Below are 23808 nucleotides of genomic sequence, written 5' to 3'. Positions count from 1 at the left end.
ACCCACAGTCTGTAAGGGCTAAAAGTCAGCTTTGGCATCCTTAGAGCCCAACCAGATCCCATCAGAGCCAGGAAGAGGAAACTTATCTGTAACAAACTGCTTCCTCTCCAGAACACACACACAACCTGAGCTGCCTTGCCTAGCCAGCTTCCCCAGCACACAACAGTGTTCTTCGCTTTGTGATGCTGAACACCCTGCTCTGCATTTTGAAAGCAAATCATTATTGGGAGCTGAAGGCCAAGACTTCTAGCATGCAAATAAATCACACAAGCACTAGGCAGTCTCAAAAAAGTGTTTTGAGTTTCTACTCTTCCAACTGCAGAGCATCTGTTAGCAGCCAGCTAGCTGGCAAGGGATAAAGTACAAAGCTGAATGAAAACACTAATGTGCAGTTTCCCATGGCTTGCATCGAGTTCAGCAACGAGCCATGCCACTGCTGCCTTGAGCCAACCTTGATGCATCACTCAGCTCTCCAGAGCCACCTTCCCCTTAACCATGCCAACAACAGCACCTGCCAGGGGCCATGCTCTGTGATTGCAACTCAAAAAAACCACATCTTCAGTTCAGGAGGAAGAAGACACCAACCCAGATAGCTGAGGACTTCAGAGGGAGAGCTTGTTTTGATATAAAGGCATGAGACAACATAAAGCTTGCTTCATTCACATCTCGCAGTTGTTCATTTATCCACAGTATTTAGTTTACACATCATTCCTAGTATAAGTGTGCTGATTTCTGCTTACAACTGCTACCTGTCCACACTATCTAGACTTCATTGCCTTTGTGAAACCTCTCATTCACCAACTTCAGTTAAAACCATGAACCCCAAGCATATTTTATTTCTTAAAGTGCACCAAATCTGTGCTTACTGTATAAATTCTTATGCTTACTAAGAAAACTGTATTCAGTTCCTCTTGTTTTTGAACAGCAGTTACTAAGATCCCCAGCAGATAGCTGAAGAGCAACTTGTTCCCCCCCCCCATCAAGAAGAAAATTTGGCTGCATGAACCAGACAGAAGGCAGGTTCTGGCCTATTTCAGGGGCTCTATGTCAAGAATTCCCCTGCAGGATGAGGCCTGGCTGCTGACAGGATCAAGTCAGTCTGATAACAGCACTGGTTTAAAAAACACTGTGTATCCACATACACAAAGCAGTACTGCAGTTGTGAGGCCTTTTTTATTTAGGTACAGTGACCATGTCTAGTTATCACTTACCTTTCAAACTTTCTCCTTAAGCTTTTCAATCTCAACTGCTTCTTCATCACCAGGAGGTTTTCCCATTAGCTTGCAATGTTCTCTCTTTTTTAAAATTCAGTTTGTCACCATAGCCAGCTTAGAAGCTTTATCTTAAGTGTAGTTTAACATAGTTACACATCAGCTGCCAGGTCTTAGTAACACAAAGAAGGCAAATGTTTAAAACAATTTTGTTCCTGAGACACAGTTCTATGCTATGTGGCAATTATCACAGCTTGCCAGCATAAAGCAACCTGATGATCTCAGGTGCTTCCTCAAATTTTACTTGAGTCATTTGTTCAATGTTTCAAGTTAGTGGACAAAGGAATTACTACTTGAAGCATTTCAGAAGAGAAAATTTTCATCCATTATGCTGCATAATTGAATATTCACATCAAAGGCAGTGATCAAACATCCTTTGCAAACAGGGTAATGTGAAAGATGGCCAACGTTTTACCCTTACATAGATAACAATGCAGCGAGTGTCACTGCTGAGTCCATTTAAGCAGCAGATTGTAGATAACAAGGCCAACCTCAGTGTTACCTCACATCAGAAGTTAGGAGTTGATAAGCATTTTGATGTAGTCATATTTTTAAAACATACATTTTAAGTGTTCCCCGAGTCTAGCAAGCCTTAAGGAAGCAATCCCTGTAGAGAAAATTCAAATAGTTATTTTGTGCATCAGTGTTACTAGGCAACATTTGGATCAACTTAAGCAGCTGCCCACACTTGCACAGGATCAAACAAGGAAGGACAACACCGCACAGCTATGGGCAGAGCTGGACACACAGTGCAAACAACAGAGAGGGCAGCAACATAACTGTAGAAACGTTGCATAACTCCCACTTTCTGCAGATTAGATGGTACTATAGGAAGCCTATGGCCTTTTAAGTTTTCAATATGCTTTTTGTCTGGCAAAGTTTTGTTCTACTTGTACAAGAAAGTGACTGATTTCTCATTGATTATCTCTTGTGAAATCATTTTCATGTCTCCAACTGAGGACAAATGCCATCTTTTTAGGTTTCCTTTTCATGTCTGCAAAAAGGTGCGAGCAAGTCAGACTCTGAGAATCTCAATGAAGCAGGTAAAGATTTTTTCCTAGAGCTTTTGCATCATTCTTGGGCACAGATATTTTATGACCAGGTAAAGTAAGAGGTCCATCCCTCTTCAGATTTAGCTTTGGAAAATATAAGCTCAGTTCTTAAAGCTGGGAAGCAATGGGAGATGACAACAAACTAGCAGGTTTCAAATGTTACTGTTACAAGTGCTCTACACAAGGAGTATGAACAGTAGAAAAAACAGCAAGTGTAGGAGGATCCAAATCAGCAAACCCACATCCCCTTACTTTGCAAAACAACTGATTGACACATCTACAATATTATCTTACCAAAGTCTCTACATAACTGTACTTACTCTGTATTTGGATCTGTTTAATTCAGTGGAATTAGCCCTGAAAAGCGGTCAACTGCATTGGGAAGGATATAGAACATAAATGGATTTGCAAAAGTTGTGGTTCAGATTTGAGTGTGCTCAGCTACAAAGTCATGGTTCTAATTAATCTGGCAAAATATGCTTGAAATCTTACATTAAAAATTGCTTGTGATAACAATTCTTCGATGATTTTTTCCCTAGAATTTCTGCTTTAAAAAAAAATATCAGACTTTGAATTTAGAAGTGAGCTTTTCCACTATTTGAACTTCTGGTATCATGAGTTAACTGACAATTTTAAGGCAGCCAATTCAGTCACTAAACACTTTGTGTTCATTCTCCCAATCTATGCAGTATCCACTTGTGGCTCACTGCATGACTTGAATCACACACAAGTACACAAAATAACGTGCAAGTACTCATGCAAACAATTCAGAGATTTCAGTCTTCTCTTCCCAGAAATACTCCTGTAAGTAGAAGACCGCATGGGTTAAATGCTAATAAATAGCAAGTAAGATTCAAGGATTCTGTTTACTTTGCAGGCTGGCTTGGGTTTCTTGTGCCACCCTTTATTTTTGCAGAAAATAAGCTGGGACACGTTCTTATTTCTACCATGCACATGTTTATATCCAATACAGCTGAGCTGTCAGGTAACTGCGGCAGCTCTTCTGACCCAGGTACTGGGATGACCAACACCAACCAGGGATCCAGCCCTTTGCACTCTGTCAAAAGGGGAAGATTGTGAGAAGTGATTCCACATTACCAGGCTGTGTACTTTTCTTTCCATTCTTTGTCTGCGGTTTCCTATTGGTCTAGTTCATAATTTAGTGAAATGTCGCTCCAATTACATTTGTTTTCAATGTTGTGCAAGTCCCCAACACCTCCCCCCCAGATTTATTTAGATTCAAGTCTAGAAACAGTACTCTGCCTTCTAGACACTACAAAATTATACTACCTTCTGTGGCAACTGATGAGGTATCATCTGAACAGATCAGGGGAAAAAATAAGCAAGAGAAAACCAACCCAAACAAGTAAAAGGCTCCAAATCTTTGCCTCCTATTAACACAGAACTGTCTCAACAGAAACCAGTCCAGGCTTGCTGAATCCAATAGCACTGGATGCATAATATCCACTGAAACTGCTGTAATTATCAGATTCATGAAAACAGTAGGTTGCAATATACTAAACAAATATCTGTACCTGTCACAATCATTTCATACAGTAAGATGCCAATGTTCCTATCCTGCAAACTGCAGGTTGTCTGCAGGGCACCATGAAGAATCAAAGACTCAATTGCATCAATTGTTTCTATAGTAGAATCTATTTTTCCTGAGTCCATGTCTAAGGTGGAGCTATGGCCTCATAAAAGACCACTCCTCCTACCATATCCATTAATTACAGCTTTAATGATTTGTTATTAGTGTTTTTTTTTTTAAACAAGACTTTTGCTATAACTTTATTCAGTTTGCTTCCACAGCTCCCAGAGATGAGATGCCAGGTGCCTCTTTATAATGTAGTATTTTGCATTTATCATAAAAACAGTCCCTAACCACACAGATGTCTGTTCAGGAAGTGCCTAAAAGAGGACATCTTCAGCTGATATTTCTGAACTATATCAATGACTATGATTGCTAAACTAATCTGAGCCACAAACACACCCACAACACTAGTTAAGGTACCACACACTAAAAATCTCACTTCCTGAACAAGAATCCTTAGGATTTGAGCCCTTTAATGCAAGCTACCTTTCAAGTCTTCTGACCTAGCCTGCCAACTCTTTTAATCCATCAAGCTTAGAGAAACAAAGGAAACAACTCATGGAGTCAAGACAGGGAGTCCCACATAAAAACATGAAGGGCTACAAAACAAAACTCTAGACCGACAAGAACTAGCAATGACTTCATGCCAAATATTTCACTAGCACAAACAGATGCTGTTTCCAAAGCTATGCCAAGTTGTGGCCACTTACTCTGAGAACATGACCTTTTTCATTCCAGTTATTCCTACTTCCCCCTGCCCACAGTCCCTTCTTTGTTTTGGCACACAGCCCAGGACCACATGCACCAGTTATGCTGTTATAATACTCCAGTCTTAGTTTCCTGTAACTGGTAACAAACAGGAAAAAGGCACATCACGGAGACCTTATAAAGAGTTAAAGTCTAAACAGCACTCCTAGAAAAAGAACAGGTTGAAAATAGCAGCAAGGGGCTAGATCTTACAAGACATAAAATACTGAAAACTGAGGATTCAAGCTCAGTTTGACTGTAGAAACAGTACAGGAGGCAGTATAGTTTCAAACATGCTTCAGCATTGATTAACAGTAGCAAGATCAAAACTGTATTACATTTTGGTCAAGCACAAAGCGCTCAGCATGCAGGGATGCATGCTAGACATCAGACTGAAGGTTAAAGAGGGATTCAGTTAACTGTTGCTACACAGGGACTTCATTAATCCAAGGATGCTTCATGCAGATATCTGTGTACTCAAGGGCTTTAAGCCTAAACAAGCCAATAGGTCAGTAATGTAGGCTTTTCTCTTAATCTAATAGGGGGGGTTAAATGCTATCTAGATTAGTCTCCATTTAAAGATTTTGCTGTCTCTTTACAGGCCATGTCTTCAATTTCCCCAGGAAAAAAAAACACTTAAAATAGCAATTTTGAACAAACTTTGAATAAAGCGTTCTTATAGCTAAGATTGTTTGTTGCTTGACTTGCAAGTCTATTTATGGTCTGAATCAAAACTCCTGTCTTACATCCCTCCTCTTTCAGTTAAGCAAGGATTTGACAGTCTCTCTTGCAGAATGTCACTTGATTTTAGTTTTATAACCTAACAGTTCAAAAAGATCTTATGTCAAGCTGCATTAGTACAATACTTCCTGGATTAACAGCTCTGACAATAGACCTGGTCACGGAGAGCACCCCACAGAACAGTAGCAGACCAGGCTTCCATCCCCCTAGCCAGGACCCAGCTGGCAGGTATAAGTGTGCTTCAACAACACATCTCTCTGCATACCATCACAGCCATCTCTCTAGAAAGCTGCAGATGTCTGATTTATGCACACAGAGCTGAGCAAACATGGAGATAACAGCAATGAGAGATCAAGATATAGAAAGTGTCTTCAAAATGGAAGGTCCACATGTTGGCATCCACCACTGAATCAGCTATTTTTCCACTGCATAGAAGGAAACTATAAGTAGCTGAGCTGGTGAATTCAGTTATTTTAAGGAGCAAAGAATACAAATAACTGCTAGGTATATGTGCATTCTTGAAGCTGGCCTGTGACTGCCAAGGCCATTTGGATGCAAATGTTCACTACATAATGGCAGTCTGTTGTCCCCTACATCATACCTGCAATATCAGGCCTTTAGAACAGAGGAACCCTGAGCAGCTTGAACACTGGCAGAATTAACCATAAATAACTCATTTCCAATGGAAATAGAAGTTAAATAATCAAAGAAAACTCACATCACAAATTCATTACAAACAGCTACCATACACATACAAAGGCTTAGGGCTAACAAGATATCATGGGCTATGTTCTTTTGTTGGTTTCAGATCTAAATTCAGAATAAGTTTCTATGGCAACAGGATTGCTAATCCATGCGAGTTCTATTCCAATTCATGCTGAAGATCACATTTGGCAAACCTAATAGGCTATTGGTTTACATGTAGTTGTTTCTTTGTTGGAGGATATAAGTACCTTTCACTGGGTTGCAGGGATTACATGCTTTTACCTCTCCACATGCTGTTTTTTTTAATTATAAAGACCTAAAGCCAAATATTTTAAAAAGATATTAGTGGGGCATTAAAATTCAATTTTAAAAAAGTAAGGGATGTCAGTAGTTGTGCTATTGAGTGTCTACAGAGTCCCTTCCGTTGTTACTCTTCCAACTCATCTCTTCTCAAACAGGCATGCAGAGGAATGAAGTATCTTCACTTTCCAGCTGCTGGAGCTCCAGGGTCCCGGGCTCCTCAGCCTGGGGCAGAGGAAAATGTTCACAGTGCTCCTGAAGCCTGGCTCTGTAGAGGGCAGCACTGGTCACCAGCACCTCTTCTGAATCAGAATAGCTTCTTTACAGTTAAAGTTAGCACTCCTCTTTTAAAACGGATATTTTACACCAATCATACTCCCCTTAAGGAATTATGGCTGTTTTTCAAGAGTTTTTACTGGCTTCAAATTGTGAATTATTATAAACTATTAAAACTTGGCAGTTGTATTCCAAATGCAATCAATTTTATAAGGCTGCTTAAATTAAAAGTGAAGTTAAAACTGTAAAAAAAAAAACAAAACATTTAGCAATCTTAAAATGAGAACTTTACATTTTTCTAAAAATTACTAGTAGCATAATTAAAACTTGCTTAACATTTTAGCAATCCTCTGAAGAAAACTTAAGGGCTCTCTATCTTCACTTATCTGACACACAAGGATGTTTCTGTCTGGGGAAAACACTCTAAATCCCTTCAGCCACAGAGATTAGCTCCTGTAGCTTCCAGTGCAGGGACAGCAAAGACACTTCTAAGTACTCAAAGCTTGCAAAGTGAAGTACAATTTGAGCTCATAGTCAAATGCTGTCAGGGAGGCTTTATCATTCAGAAGCTATTCGGGTCAGTAAATAGTACTTTCATCACTGCAAAACTTCTATGAATTCTGACTGTTCTCAAAGCCTGATTCTCAGCTCAGCTCAAATTCCAGAGAAAGGGATTCTATGTTCCAGTTCTATCACTTCACCCCCAAGCTCATCCTCAGGCCGTTCGCCACCAGTCAGTCCCCAAGAGGTAAAGCTTCCAAGACCCAGAGGGCCCCACTGAAACCCTGGCCCAGTCCAAGGAGTCACTGCAAAACCACCCCTCCACCAAGCCCTGCCCTGGACATAGTATCAGCAGAGCAATTTAAGACACATTGTCCACCTGCTATTTACACATTAAAGAGTCTTTTCAGATGTTTGTACATGGTATGCCATTTCCTTATCTGGGTCCTAAGTACAAAACGTGTTACCCCAACCTTTTAATTTCAGCAGAGAATTCTCAGACATTTGTGATTTATTATCCCCCACCCTAATTTCTACTGCTTTTAAGTGTTGTCTTCAGACAACATAAGTTGACACTAAGTTGGTATTATCTATTAGTTTTAAGATCACAATTATTTTTCTTCAGGCTGATATCCCCACTGAGAAGTTGTATTTAGTAGCTATATCTCTCAGTATTTTTCTGCACAAGTTTGAGTGACTGAACAGCTAACTCATTTATTTAGCATATGAATAAGAGATTGAATAAGATGAATAAGAGATTTCTTAAAATACAAGGCTTTTCACGCAAGCCAGTTTGAAGCTGTAGGAATCCATTGTGAAGTCTGTTCAGAAACAGTTTCTGGGACAGCTTTATTTTCACAGAGTGGAAACTCCACTAACAAATCCAAGGGTCAGTAATTTTCTTCCTTCATAGTCTGCTGTGCCTCTTTTAGTTCAGTGACTCCAGTTTCAGCTACATAACCCTTCCAAAAGCAACATTTTTCTGCTCAGATTATTAGCATGTGGCATCTGTCCCTTAAATTAAAAAAAAAAAATCAAGAACTTAAATCACACTGCAAGCTGGAAAAAGTGTACCATAGAACTGAGGGGGAGGGGAAGATTCTTCATAAAGCTTTTCAACAGAGCTATACAATTTGCAAATCAGTTTTGTTGTGCCAACCACTAATTTGTGCTTTCATACTGTGATATTATTCTGCAGTTGCCAGCATATTTAGCAAGACAATGCTTTAACCACATGATCAATTGCTTTAGAAAGATAATAGCATTGATCATTTTAAAGACAGATTATATAGATTAGTCTTGATGTAATTTTGGATGTTTAATACAAAACAAATATTTTCAGCTGATGTTGCCCTCCATACTATCTTTCACTTCCTTTTCTACATACAGCTACAAACACTTGATTCTTGAATGAAAAAGATAAAGCTGGCAGTTTGGGAAAAAACCTGCAGAAAAAATTTGCGAGACTGGTAACAGTACAAATAATCAAACAGAAGTCATCTCTGTTATGGGAGAACCAAGCAACTTAACCCTTGCAAAAAGTCAGAATTCATGCTGTGTGATGACCTGGCAAGTTTCATTTCTGGGAACAGGAGGTGGTTTTGAATATCAGTAACCAGCTGGAGAAAGCATTCTTGGTAAACCCAGCTACTTTTTCCCTCTGAAAATGGGAAGGAGGGACAAAAAAGCCCCAACACGTGGTACAAATTCTCCTAATAGAATTGAACACATTTGCAGGAAAGCATTAAACAAAAATAAGCAAAGCAAGAAAAAACAAAAGGATTCCTTTAGCTCATAAGAACAGTTGTGACTCTGAGAGATTCCTTAAACTGTAGCACATGGATAACGCATTATGTGTTACGTATCATGTTATGTAAAACATGACACTGAAAAGCAGCACAAAGTACAGCAGCTCCCCATACTGCAGATTATGTTACACAAGCATAGATAACAGCATGGTGATGCTATTCAGCATTCAGTGCTCAGCCTTTAGTTCCGTTTTCTTCCCCTTCCTTTCCAGCTTCCACCTTGCAGTAATGCTGGTGAGGAATCTTAAGAATGAAGAAGAAAGTACTACTACTACTTGGGCTACTTCTCAAATATGACTTTTGACAAGTTTGCTCAATTTGGGCAAATCAAGATCCCTATTAATTCATGCCACTATCAACTAACCCATATATAACCACCTCCTTCCCACTGCTCCTGCAGAAGGGCAGATTAGATGTGCATTGTTGCCAGCTTGGCTAAAAGCTCATTTCAGGCAGCATATACAAACCACTGGATCAGCCTCCAGGAAGGCCTTCAAACATCTGTCAACAACTTAGTATCATCACTACATGTGGTACTGCTCTGGGTTTGCTGTGATGCATCCTGAAGTCTCTTGCAAAAGCCTTTATCCCCAGACTTCCATAAAGAAAGCTCTCTCCAACATAGACATGTGGCTTCTTCCAGAAGAGGTCAAAGTTTTATCCTCTGCAATGGTGCTACATTACAGCTCAATAGTGAGGACACAGATCCTACCCTCCACAGCTTTAAAAAAAAAAAAACAGAAAACCCAGCAACTGCTTTTAATACATCACTGGGGCTGCTTTGCAGTCCCAGGAAAGCCCAGTCAAGCAGCTTGGCCAGAGCCAGCACTGCTGGTACACTAGCCAAACCACAACATTCACAGAGCATTCCCTCAACTGCCTGCAGGGTCATATCTTCTTCTGACAGAATGCAAATGAGCTAACAGTCTAGAAAAGAACAAACCAAACAGTGTAAATTTAATAGCATAGGCTATCAGGTTTCCAGGGGGCAGCAAGAAACCTATAGTTTACAGGGTACAAAACCACTGTGCTACCAGAACAAACCAGTTACTGAACAAGAGAAACAAAACAGATGGAACCATCTGACAAAACCACATCTCCCACTTCCACTCAGCCTGGGCAGTTTCCTATACTGCCCACTGCATAATGTGAATGACAGAGTGACACCAACTGCACCTTCACTACTGAGAAATATTTGTTGTAAATGGTGAAGTGATCCTGGAACAACAAACTGATAAAAATGAACAAGTTTGAAGAATGTTTGTTCAGGAAAAATCTTGTGTTTAATTAACAGAACTTGTTTGAGGTTACATAGCACACCCACCACTTCTCTGGCATTAAGTAGTTGTCAGAGTTTATACAGCAAGCATGGATTGTGTCATCTCTAGGCCATCTCTAGCAAAGTAATATATGTGAAAGAAAAGAACTAGAATTATTTTCTCATCAGTTTGATCTCATTCCTTATCTAGAGAATTATTCTCTTCAAGAAAGGAGTTGCATCTCAAAACAACTTAAAACTAGATACTTTAAATCTGAACCCTTACTAGGGATGGACTCAACTCAGTTCTTGAGCAGGAATTCATTGGCTTCTGCCTACTTTAGAAAATGTTCCCCACTGCAAAAAGAGAATGTTCATCCCCAGAGACCACAAACTGCATTACAGTATTAAACAGTGTGATCTCTCACACACCTATCACAAACCACCTTCTCTATTTTCCAGGTGACTTCTGTTTGCTGATCAAATATTCAAGTATTTTAACAAATTTAGGACTCATGACTTCATCTGAATTTTACTGGTGCTCACCCCGAAGGAAGATTAAATGAAGAAGAAAGGAAAGGACTAGATACAAAGTTTATATACCTCCATGTCTTCTATAGCATTCTTATAGAGTAATTTTCCATTCTGTGGCTATTGCTTTGATTTTCTGGAGAATTTTATGCTCAGCACAACAAGCCTGATGGTGTAGTTCCTGTCAGCATTCCCAACCAGCTTTGCAGTGACTTCTGCTGTTTGTACCAAAGATATCATATCATACTAGATCTGATTCAGGTCTCCCTCAGGCAGGTATCATGGCAAAAGGGAACTATTTATATACATACACACATACAGTTTCTCTCCAGGCAGTTATTTAACAATTGCCAGAAAGCCATCTCCAGACAATCAGGAGTCTAATACTGAATCTCCAAGGTAGAGTTTTACTGTATAATATTCCATTAATATCTGATTATTTTCCAAATACGATGCTGAACTGCTTCTTGAAGAACTCCTACCAATATGTTTTGAACCAGCAGACACTGAGAACCAGCAAGCCAAACTGCTCTCTCAATCATGTTTTAAACTCAAACAGGATCCAAAATTCCAAACTAGACTCCAACTTTAAAAAATAACTTGGTCCAAAGACAAATCCAAACTTCAAGAGCTATTCTGTTAAGAACTGAGTTTTTTCAGCTGGGGATGGTGTTGAGCTGCTTTAATTATATCAGTTATCTTTTACATAAGTGCTAGATATACACAGTGTCAAAACAGAACTGTATATTCCATGTAATCCTCAGTTATTTTTTGGAAGCTCTCAGTCCATGCCAGTAGAAACTGCATTTCCAGAACAGTAAACTTGAACTGGACAAAAGAGGATGATTACTTTTTTCTTCACTTGCTAATACAACAGAGTGCACAATGAAGAAACACATTAGAGAAAACAACCTTTTCCCCACCCTCCAAAATAAGTCTGGCTGAAAAAAAACCAACAAACCAGTATCATAGCATTTAGCTGATGTCACAAAGAGTGCTTTGCTTTACAAAGAGTTCAGTTAGAATATACTCCCTGCAAGTGTTGAATCTGACTGCACTCCACGGCTTGAATACTGAGCCAGTGGCCAAAATCTTTAGATCATTTAATTGGTGACAACATTAATACTGTGCTTAAGGGTCACAAGAGGCCTCTAAGCCTTATGAACCAAAACATCACTATCCTAAACTGCATGTAAGATAGAAGAAAGTATTATCATATTTTATAGATAGAAAATACAGACATAGTAGACATAGAAAATGCAGAGAATATTTATGTGATTAAAAGAAGTTTGATGTTAGATCTAGGTATTTAAACCACCACAATTGTTCACTTGATTTTGCCAGACCCTTCCTTCCTCCAGTGGAACAGTAAGTGAGCACCCTGTCTAGAGACGAAAAAGACAACTCAGCAGGAACAAGTAATAGGCATCAGAACCAGCTTCTATGACCACAATTTGGAGGACTGGGAGGACAAGCTTACAAGCCTTTTTCTTGCAAGCCTAACATTAAGACTAAAGGAAATCAGGGACTGGTTTACAAGTCAGCAGGTAAGCCAAGGTAATTCTTTGCAGTACTGTAAACACAATGCTTTCCTGAACATAAGTAGTTTCATAGAGACAGAATTTTTTTTTGAGAAGCAGCAGGAATTCAGTAGAGGAATTAGCAAGTAGATATGCTAAGACCAACCTCATATTTCTAGCTCCATCAAGGATTCTAGCACACTGTCTTGCAGTTTTGTACATTTCCTTCATAAATCCTCTCTCTTACTACCAGAAGATTCCCAGCAGCAATGAAAACCTGACCTTGCTGTTCATCCAGAGTCAGAGACACAAGCAGTTCTGGTTACAGTTTTTACCTTTTCCTTGACTCACCTTTTCCCTGGATCTCTGATAGAGCCAAGACAAAAAGCTTTCTCACCTGATATAAGATTTTTTTGTAGACAAATCCCCAGAACACTTCAGCTTTGATGTCTTAATACTAGTAGCACCATCATTAAGTCAGTTACCCATTAGACTGGATATATGAAATCCAATTCCAGGCTTGTTTCAAAGCTTTCAAGGAAACACTTCAGCCCTACTCTATCTCAAGAGGATCTTCAAATATATCTTAATATACATGCAAAATTGGCAGACCACAAAATGCTACCTTTCTGTCACGTTTTTCACTCTGAATACCTCAAGTATCGATTTCCATTAATATCAAATACCATCTCAGCTAAACTGAGAACCTCTGAGCTGGCCACTGGTCTCAAATATCTGGTGACACTTTGAAGATTTGTCCTAAAAACAAAAATATAAATATATGCATAAACAACATAGTCTTGCATACGGAAAGCACAGCTCAAGACGCTCTACAAACATTGCAGATCAAAAATCTCAGCAACTCTGGCTTGCTATTGTGTTTGTCAGCCCTGCCTTACTGCTATTTCCTGCAAGCATCCCTTCTTGTGAGATCTCAAGAGTGCCACCCACCATGGTGTCCCATATAGCTTTGCAGAATCATTTAGATGGCACTCCTCTTGACCTCCCCAAAGTGTAGATGAGGCAGCCAGAGGTCAGACTGGAGGCAAAGGTTGGTCTCTTGAGCAAGCTGAAAACATGAAGATCACCTATGGGAAATGTTTTGAATGCCTGCATGATCGAGTTGCATAACAAATTGGGGAGTGCCCTCCTGGAATTGGTTGCCTCCCACTGAGTACAGAAGAACCACCCAGAGATATTTGGATTGAAGGTGGATCTATCAGTTCTTGAGATGTTCACAAGGCCAGCCATTAAGCTGCTTTTCTTAATTTGAAAAGGCAACAGATGACACAAAGGAACTTGTAACACCAAAACTAATATGAAACATTTTTTTTTTTTTTTTAATCTTTTCAGGAGGAGAACTTCATGGCATAGAGTATCTTATGATTTCTTCTAGGCCATTGCAAAGAATGGTATGTATTAATAAAGGTAAGAACAAAGGTAAGAGTGCTGGCCTGGAAACCCAAATGTGGTAGTTCCTATTCACTTGCTATGCATTTACAGCTGTAGAGGCAAGGAAGACCTACAAAGAAGGTCACCTCCTCAGATAAAGTCTTCAGAACAAATACAATATAAAGCCATCAACTTTGATCTATTCAGACTTTGTCATATGAACAGACAACTGGAGAACTGATATACAGCAGTCTTTGTCTCCTCCCGCAACTCAACTGTGACCTCAAGTCCAAACACATAAGTATATTTGCTTATACCATGAAGGCAGATCAACTCATCAAGTTATCCCCATGAAACAGAAATATCACTGGGTCCATCAGCAAAACTTAAAGTAGAAAGTGTCAGGCAAAACAGATGATGCAACATGAACAATAACATTAAAAAAAAAAGACAAAACCTTCAAGTTCATTCTAATCAAGAAAAAGCTTTTAATTCAATACTGACTTCCCTCGTGTTGTATTCTGACAGCCAGGTGGAGTTCTGATGCTCTCGCAATTTTCTATAGAGAACACTCATACATTTCTCACTAAATTAGCACTTAAACACATTGAGCAGCCTGATCAATGCTTTAGAAGGCTCAGAAGAGTGAGTTCAGGCTGGAAAAAATCTTACATAGAACAGGATACTTCAGAAATAATGTTTTGGATACCTCCAAATGCAACTGATTTAATTAATGGAGAAAGTCTTGGATCAATCAAGAACATCTGAAATTCCATTATTAGCTGGATCAGGATCAGCTGCCAGAGCACTAAGGTCTTCATTACCCTAAAATGCATCCTATTCACAAAGAAATTTAAGTTTATATATTATAATCTTTTACATCCACTTACAGCCATAAGTTACATAAAGATGGTCAAGAAGAAGGCCCATTTATTATCATCTTCTTTAAATGAAGAAGAAATTGCTTTCATTTGTATCACGCTAGATTTTTGTAAGCATACTCTGATTTGCTAGGAGAAGCAAAAGCAAAGCAATCCTTACGCTTGTGTGTCCTCACTCTCCTTGTTCCCAAGCCACACAACAGTAATAGAGCATAGAAGAGGATCACAGAGCCCTGATAAGAACACATCTCAGTGAGGTTACTGCTGTATGTATAGCATCTCTAGTTGCCAGTGCATTTACCTGTGCTAAAGTTTGAACCAATTTCAGGATGGAGAAAACTGAGAGACCCAAGAACATCTTCAGGTAAGATCATATACATGGCATAGAAAGCACTGTTAGAGCTGGAGTACAGACACGATTTAAACAACAACAAGCAAGCCCCAAAGGGCTGACATCTATGGATTTAGCAGAGAAAAGACAAGATTTTATATTTTATCTTCAGACAGCACAACACACTTCATTATAGTTGTATGAATGTTTAATACTTCTGTTTGGTCAGTTGCTAGAACACTACACTGCAGATAGAACCTCTCTCATAGATATGGTCAAAATTTAAAAACAAATCAATTTTTTTCCTCATGCCCTGTCTATATACTGTTTCTTAGTCTCACCTCACTAGCATAGTAGTCAGGCCACACTCACCAGGAGTGCAGAAAGCAAGAGCTTTTAGGCTTCCTTTCCAGGGTAACATGGAACCCAAAGAACTCAAGGCAAACTACAAACTCTAGGTTCCTAGCATTCCTCCTCCAAAAGCAGAAGGTCTGGGCTAGAAGTTTCAGAGCATTGTATCCTGTTTAGCTGTTCTGTGTTGCTCAATACCTCATGAACAAACAGGTGATTTCAATCAGCAACTGCAATTTCCAAGGGGGGTATGTAAAATTTTCTGATTTACAGATTATTGCCAGCAGTGGTTGTATTCTGCATACAAATGAGCAGAGATTTCCTATGTGCCAGGAATGCTGCAAGTTCACAATGCTCAAGAATAAATAGTGCTTGTATGCTGGTTTTGTACAGTATCAGTAAACACTTTGTATCTTGCAAATATCTAATTAATGGTAGCCCTCAAAAAAAACCCCAAACCCAAAGAAATTATCCTCAGCAATTTAGGTTTTGTTGAATTGAAATGTTTCACAAGGTAAGAAATGGAGAGAAAAAATGTGCTAAATGACAGCAGTGTCATTTGAAAGACAGCGCCATGGGCTTATAGATCACCAGTTACAATAACACAAGGAAGAATAAAGTCTGAGGTCAAACCTCAGACTAAGAAAAAAATTTATCCCCTCACAGAAAATAATATGCCTACTCCTTGAGCTATCATTTTCTTTTCAGTACAGTCTCTTATCCAATAAGCAGTATTTCTTTCTTCTTGCTTAAGTTTGCAGAGACAGCTGGTTTCAGATTATGCTTAGTCCTTTTCTGAAGGCAAAGCACCCTCAAAGGAACCACATCTAGCTTCTGCTAGATGGAAACTTGATGGCTTATTTATGTCCAAGACTTCCTGCTGCTAAATGCAGAGCCTTAGCCCAACTTAAAATCAAGTATCATTTTTATTCTTCCTTCCATAGAAACTGAACAATTGCTATATGTAGCCCATGCACTGCTGCATCCTGTGGCATGTTGCTATGGTTTCATTAACTCAAAGCTGAAACCAATACACCAGCTTTTACCACAAACCACTACAGCTTTTTTTTTTTCTAAATATAGAAAGCATCTTTTTCTACCAGACCCCACAAGTTCTACACCAGTGAGCAAATCAAATGTCCCTCAACACAGCTCTAGCCAAGCCACACAAACCAAGCAGTTTGCAGTGCAACAATCTTGTTCAGCATGGGCCCAAAGCAACTCCCAGGAAAGAGTGGGAATGAGGTTTTTCTGGTAGTGTACTTTCCCAAGCACACTCTTGAAACCTAACACTGCTACATGTTTAGTACAGTCAGATTTCTAGGGAGTGCCAGATGCTCTTAGAATGAGCTTTTCAGTGTTTTCCCCTAAATCCCACCTTCCCAAGAACTTTTCTTGCTATCACCATGCCTATACTAACCTCATTAGAGTAACATCAGGATAATAATTCACCAGAATAACTATAAACCCAATGCAGTATTTCTGGAACCTGAAGTTCAGATAACAGGAGTAACAGTTATGGAATAAGATTACCTGTTTCTTGGATTCAGAAATGCTGGAGATACACAAACGAGCATGAATCACACTGCACCATTTCCATGGGCACAGGCTACGCAGGAGCTGTTAAAGCAAAGCTCCTTCTGAATTTTGCCTGGAGAAGAAGCTCAGTGTCTAAGCTAGTCTAAACAAATAGAGCCACATATGCAAACACTTGCTTCTTTGAATTAAGAGAATTTTGAACATTGCCATTTGCTCTCCTTTCCTCACCACTCCTCTCCCCCCAAACTAGAACACTTCATAAGACATCCTGGTATCTGTTACGCCAGACAGAAAGCCTCTTCCAGGCATGCTCTAAAGTTAGCAAGATAAGAATCTATCCCAGCCTCTATTGCAGCACAGAGCACCACTAGAATATATTTAGCTTTTGCCTTGAGCACTGACACTTGGCATTTCTTAACTTGAACAAAGCTATCTAGACTGACTGCCTGTTTCCAGAAGAGCAGCAATTAGCTGCCTATATTCTGGTAAGATCTGTGATGAGAGTCTGACTTAAAAACCCAGGCTTTCAGTTCTGGTTACAGGACAAGCATCTCTGTGCCCCAAGAAAGCTTTCTAGATTGTTTGTCCTCACCTCCTCTCACTGTCAGGATATGGAAAAATTAGAAGTACTTAAGCTGTAGTTTCACAGAAATTGTCCTAGAACAGCATAGTCAGGTTGTACTTTCACAACAACCAGAGCTAACCATCTGCTGGGCACTGCAGTCCAGCTCTGCCTTTGCCTCAGAGTCTCAGACCTCATCTCTACATTAGGAGAAAACGCACCAAGAAGTCTATTCTGCCTCTCACCAGATCTGAGATTAACAACAGCATTGTATGAGTACATATTAGGCAAGAACTGACAAGTTGGAAGAAAAGGAGAACTTCAGCCAATTAGATTAATCTCAATCAGAGGAGCACAACTCTCAGTTCTCAAATCTCATTAGCATCTGATTTTTATTTTTTATTTTTTGCAAGCTGCGATACTAGATTGTGTTACTATGTGTTATGGCAAACGTGAATGGACCAACCCAACAAAGTTTCTTGATCAAAAGGGTTTCCACTACTCATATAAAATGGAGTCCATTAGGAGAGGATGCATTCAGCTCCACAACTGTTCTGAAGAGAAGGTCTGCTGCTGACAACAGCAGTACACACAGCAAGAACTGTATAGCCCTGGAAGGTGAGGTAGTAGATTGTCTACTGGGACTTCTAGCTGGCAGAGCAATAGGACAGAAGGCACACAGCTCACCCACCCAACAAATGAGAGCTAGTGAGCTGCCCATCCCATTCTTTCAACAATGTTATTAGCCATGCTGTCTAGTGCTTTCTAGGCTAAGCATCTGCTAGAGCTTATTTTGGCTCAGCTTCAGGTCTCAGCCTAATTCTTTGGAAGGTATTTTGCCAAACGAAACAGCAACCTTTTGGCTCCAGAGCTTGTGAGCAGATATTTAAAATATTGTTTTTGTCAAGGACAACTTCTTTTGATGGGCTGCAAAAGAGCCAAATTCAACTCAAGACATTATTACAATCCCTGGAAACCTCAGTTTGATTTTGATTAAAGGACAGTGGAAAACAAATATTTCACCCTAAATGGAATAGTCTTGAGCCTTTTCAAAAGTTCTACCCCAACCCCAGACAATCTTCTCCTGCAGTGACAGCATCTGGACGTACTGTCCAAAACAATTAAGTGCCATGTTCTGTTTGCATAGCATGTGTCATGTAATTTGCCTTCAGCTGACAAAACAAATGCACAGAACAACAATTAAGGATGCACTCAAATCAGTAGTGTTACGAACTTGTGAACAGAATTATGTTTTGAAAAAGGCTTACTTTTATGCAGGAAATATAATCACCATTCCCATGCTGAACAAAGATGATAAAGACTGAACAACAACACCTTAAGTAAACCCTGTTGAAAACTGGACTGCACTGTGAGTCACTATGCAGGCAGTCATATTTGCTTTGAGTTACCCCAGATGCAGCAGTTCTCAGTGGAAGGGATATTTTTTAACACTGACACAAAACATAACAGACAGCTTCTATGAGCAAGCAGACTGAAAAATGCGCATCAAAATTTGTGTTTTGAAGGAAAAGGCAAAGAGTCTAACAAAGGCTTCTGCAGTACTCTGGCTAGCATGCAGTCTCACCAGATTTGAAGAGTTCTGTCATAGGATTCACAGGCACCCAAGGCTAACAGGTGCATCAGGGGAAAGCTATAGCACTTCATAGATACTGAAATATGTAAGCTGTTGATAAGTGAGAACTAATATACCTGCAGAAAAGTACAGAAATGAATGAGTGCTCCATGCACTACCTTTTACCTGCAGACCCAGACTCACTGTGGGTAGTGGTGGGACTGATCACTTGACTACCATCTGTCCAACATCTGCTTTTTGGGACACATCCATCCACCCTCCCATAAATGTAATAAGCCAGATCTAGGCTACAACTATTCAGAACAAATGCTGTGCTGTCTATTGACATTATCACTAATGCTATTTCCTTGAAAAGCCTGAGCACACTACTCAGAACCTAGGATCTCTGCTGTTTGTTTGTTCCCAGGTGCTTGTCCTTCTGTGCAGTTACATGCCAGCACTACAAACACTGCCATCCAGCAGTAGTTTGCAGTCTAAGTTAGCTTGGGCACAGTAAATGACAAAGCTGCCTGAGCACAGAAATTAAGTGGCCCCAGTGAGAATTGTGTATTAGTCCAGAGAAGCTGCTGTACTAACATGGCCTCAGGGCTCCTTGCACTTCCACTGTATTAGCCACTGTGTTGGTCTTGCCACATGTATGTTCACATGTTAGTTGTTATTTTCTTCTTGGCAGCAATGTTTGATTGCCATCAGCTTTCAGCACTCAAACATCCTAACTATAACTTCCAAAAATGTGCAAGAGGTTTTAAAAGGAAAATTGATTGAATATATTACAAAGAAGAGTATTACACTGTATCAAATATTAATAATTAAAAGCATTTTAAAGCTCTAAAAGCTAATACTATCACTTACCTCAGGACTCCAGTAGCATGTCTTTAAAAAAAACAACCAACTCAAAACCTGAGAACAAAAAAACAACAAATAAGGCAAGCCTCACAACAAAGCCATGTGTTTGGCATCACAGTTCTGGTGATACTGTAGAAACAAAGTTTAGGCCTGAGAACAGCCATGGCCAAAGCTCCTCACGCTTCAGCAGTTTTCATTCCCAGAGCTTGCTACAACCTGCATTTAAGATTCCCCTCCTGAAAGCCTGAAGGCATAAGTACACCCAACCAAACCACTGACTATTCCCAATTTGTATCTGGGCTGCAAATCCTTTGGAGGGCTACTGAATGATTAAGGTCCCACAACACAAATTCTGTTTGCACAAGTTTCTTGCAAACTCCCTCTAGACTCAAACATAGTTCTGTTTCTATTTAAATCTGTTTTCTGCATTAAAAGTATAATCCTTTGATAACTTTAGGAATATTTGGAAGAGATTAGAAAAAAGATTAAGATACTCAAGAAAGCAGTTGGGCATCCCTGAAGTTGATTGTTTAGATGAAAAAATGTGGAACAAATAAAAGGCCGAAGTGACTGTGGTAATAACTCCCAATGTTGATTCAAATAAATTAAAAGCAGGCCAGGAAGCTTAAATCTAAATGTGTTTTCAATTGATCTTTGTTCTTTACTGTGTTTAATGGTCAGCTGTTTGAGAAACCCTCTGGGGGTTGATTTCAAACTGAGAAATAGCAATCTACTGGAGAGAGAGATTCTTTTCTTTTCAAGAGACTGAATTTAAATGCTGCTGAAAGGCTGCAGACTGCCAGTCTCCAAAATGCTTTACAGAAGAAATATGGACAAGTTTTTTTCCAATCCCTCAACTAATTCGCAGTACTCATACATCTCCCAGGACTGAATATTTAAGTTTCTAACAAACTAACACAATTATTTCGATAATTCTCCTGCAAAGGAAAGCGCTGCTAGTATCCATATCTTCTGCTCCTGCAAAAAGACTATATTCCAGTGACCAGTACTTCAATCAGTCCTCTGAGCTTCCAGGAACTAGAGGTGCAATGACTGAGGCAAAAAATCTGACTCAGTCTCACTGGGCATAACTGGTATATATCCACCATCTACTTCTGTGATGTTTCTTAGTCCAATGGTCTGTACTTTCATTTTGCTTCAGAGATGCTGTGCTGTCCCCTGAACTGCTCTTTAGCTCCAGTTCTTCCATTTCTAAACAATCAGTTGTTAAAAATATATATATTTTTAAGTAGATAACTTGTGTGTTATACAGAAAACAGATACTTGAAACTGCAGGAATAGGTATGCTCAGAACGACAGAGCCCATGAATGAACTGGAACATGGTGATCATAGTACAGAAGCAAGAACAGAAAGGCAAGCTGTTAGCACAACTCCCCACTCATTCCCAAATACTCAGAATACAGCTGCCCTGCTGCTGGTCAGCACTATCACACCTTTACCACTCAGTCCTTTGCTTAGTGCTGTATCCCTGTTTTCACAGGTTAGAGCTGCACTCGGATGGTTTGTATTAAGCAGGTCAATGGAATGCTTACATTAGACATCAAGTCTCAGCAGACTCTTCTTACAATCAATAAAAGAGAAAAAAACTCCCCAGAAGACAACTAAGGGCATCTACATTACATTGCAGGATGGTGCCAGAATTGCCTTCTGCAGGCATTCACTCTACAACCAACCACAGAGCAGCATCCATCCAGAGTCCAGGCTCCAGGCACAGATCCAAGACAGAAGATAAAGTACAGAAACATTCCAAGTCCATTTCCCTTGGCCCAAAGTTATTAAAAAAGCATCACCCAATGACTTTTCAGCTACCTAAGTTTTAAAGTGTCAAGTGAGATAAGGAAAACAAATTCAAAATAGTACTTGTCAAGGCTGCAAAACCTGAAAATTCATACCTTTGACAGATATCTTGAGAGACTTCTCACAAGAAAGTCAAAACAATGGCTTTTTCCAGCTAGGCACCTCCTACCATTCAAAAATCTTTTATTTCAGAAAAGAAGGGATTTATTTCTCATATTTGCTAAAAAAAGGTCAACCAACGATAAGAAACCAACTGCAGAAATGCAGAAGGCTATGATTTTTTTCTGTCTTTAAGATAACACGTACTTAATAAGCCTGACCATTCTGTTAAAAGGCTCTACATAATATTACAAAACATATACAGCTGAAAAGTATGACACCAGCACCTATGTTTTAAAATAAGGCCATTTATCCATATTTGGCATAGGAAATTGCTCACATTGGGAGGGGAGTTTTACAGTATTTTCAGAGAGACAGAATCCACTGTAGACTTGAGAGGGCGCAGAATGAGAGACAAATTTCTAGACAGAGCTGGCTGAGAGATGTCTGGGCCTGGTGAGGGATGTGTCATGTAAATTCTGCCACTGGCAGAAGGCAGCCTTGCTGGCAACTATGGAAACAAGTGACCGGGATGGTATTTCAGTGATGGATCAGCTCTCATTATTTGTTCCAATGCAAAAAAGGATATGCAAAGGGTTGTCATCCAGAACAGTACGTGGCAAATTCCAAGTGTTTGAGAGAATTAGGACAGAAAATCCCCAGAACATCTAAAATCCACTCTGGAAATGGAGAACTTCTCAGGTCAAATTACACTGGGCATAAGAAATCAGTTGTGAAGTTGCATCTGTAAACAAAGTTCAGCTTTCCATAATGGGACTGAAATTCTCACTAGAACAGCCTAACTACTGTGTTTGTGTAGTCCCCATCTGCCACAGTAACTAATGCTGAACAGAGCAGTGGAGGCTTGCGATTCTGCTGGAGTGCTGGGCAGCTTGGAACTGTGCAGATCAGTCAGACCAGTCCCCAGCAGATCACTCAGCCAAAAATGATCCAGAATGACTGACTGGCAAACAGAATATAGAAGGTGAATTCATGTCGGTGCTTGGGGTATTTCAAATCTAGAGACAGACTGACCAGGACAGCATTTAGCAAAAGCACCCCTTGCAAATGCTATAGCATAGTCCTAGCTTTTCTGATATAAACTGATATAAAATGCAATCATATTTTGCTGCTATATATCTCAGGCCTCAGCATCATGAACTCATCTCAGCTAAAGAATGACTTATGTTTATTATCAGAAAATACTACAGAGATAGCTACTTTCTTCCTCCTGAGCAAGCTAGACAAACACTTCTTCCCTTTCTAAAATTCAGTCTCTAAGTCAGGAAATGCACTCTCCAGCTTCCTCTCAAGGCTTTTTCCTTAAAGAGCAAAGACTTTCCTGTCTTTCCTCAGCAGATAGTCTGTGGATGTCCTATATACAAACCTAACCAATCAAACATCAGTCAGATCTGACAGGTGTGGAAAACTGAAATACAAGTGTTAAATGACTTCCCAAAGTCAGTGGCAGAGATAGAGTGAAACAACATCAAATCACTATGAAACACTACACTGGAAGAGCAAAGATACTACCCAAAGCATGTCTCTGCCACTCCCTCAGTTATACGAATAATTTGTCCAACACAACCCAAGATGCCAGCAACAAAAATACACTGGGCACTCAGGTCTTCCAAGCTCAAATACAGAAATCATCCCCTAAATTTTATTACTCAAGTTCCTTTTCAGCTCCCATTACTGTAAGCAAATGAAAATCTTTACCTTCTCCCTTATTGTCCTCATGTTTATCACAGTGTAGCTGCTTTACACTAGAAGAAAAATGGAACATAGAGCTGTGAACAGTCAGTGCTATCCAACTCTAATGGCATCAAAAATTACATCAGCATTCACAAATAAAAACCCCGGAGTTCACAAAACCGCAACATTTTCACCATTCTCTCTCTAGGCAGCTTCCCTACACTATTTGGATGAAATATGTATTTCCCAGTCTAGTCACTTCCCTTCTGCATGCAGGTTCCATCTCAAGCTCGACAAAGCAAGTGTTTGTGCTGGCAGACCCAGCTAACAGCTCCAATCCTAAAGGTCTGCTGGGGTTGGATGCAACTCTGGTCTGTGCTCCAGTGGATGGGAAG

General features: G+C 39.7%; 1 protein-coding gene and 1 long non-coding RNA gene across 3 annotated transcripts in view; one reads left to right on the top strand and one right to left on the bottom strand.

Moving 5' to 3' along the window:
* LOC116235098 (uncharacterized) overlaps positions 1-23808 on the bottom strand; it is a 114871-nt gene that overhangs the window by 67286 nt on the left and 23777 nt on the right. The window lies entirely within an intron of this gene.
* LOC149917036 (uncharacterized) lies at positions 11827-13882 on the top strand. Its single transcript, XR_016468550.1, has 4 exons — positions 11827-11976; positions 12129-12331; positions 13658-13716; positions 13808-13882. It is a non-coding gene; the product is annotated as an uncharacterized LOC149917036 (long non-coding RNA).

Source organism: Phasianus colchicus, chromosome 8 (assembly GCF_987193195.1).
Source record: "Phasianus colchicus chromosome 8, bPhaCol1.hap1.1, whole genome shotgun sequence".
In the NCBI taxonomy this organism is placed as follows: domain Eukaryota; kingdom Metazoa; phylum Chordata; class Aves; order Galliformes; family Phasianidae; genus Phasianus; species Phasianus colchicus.
This window is presented reverse-complemented; position numbering and strand designations above follow the sequence as displayed.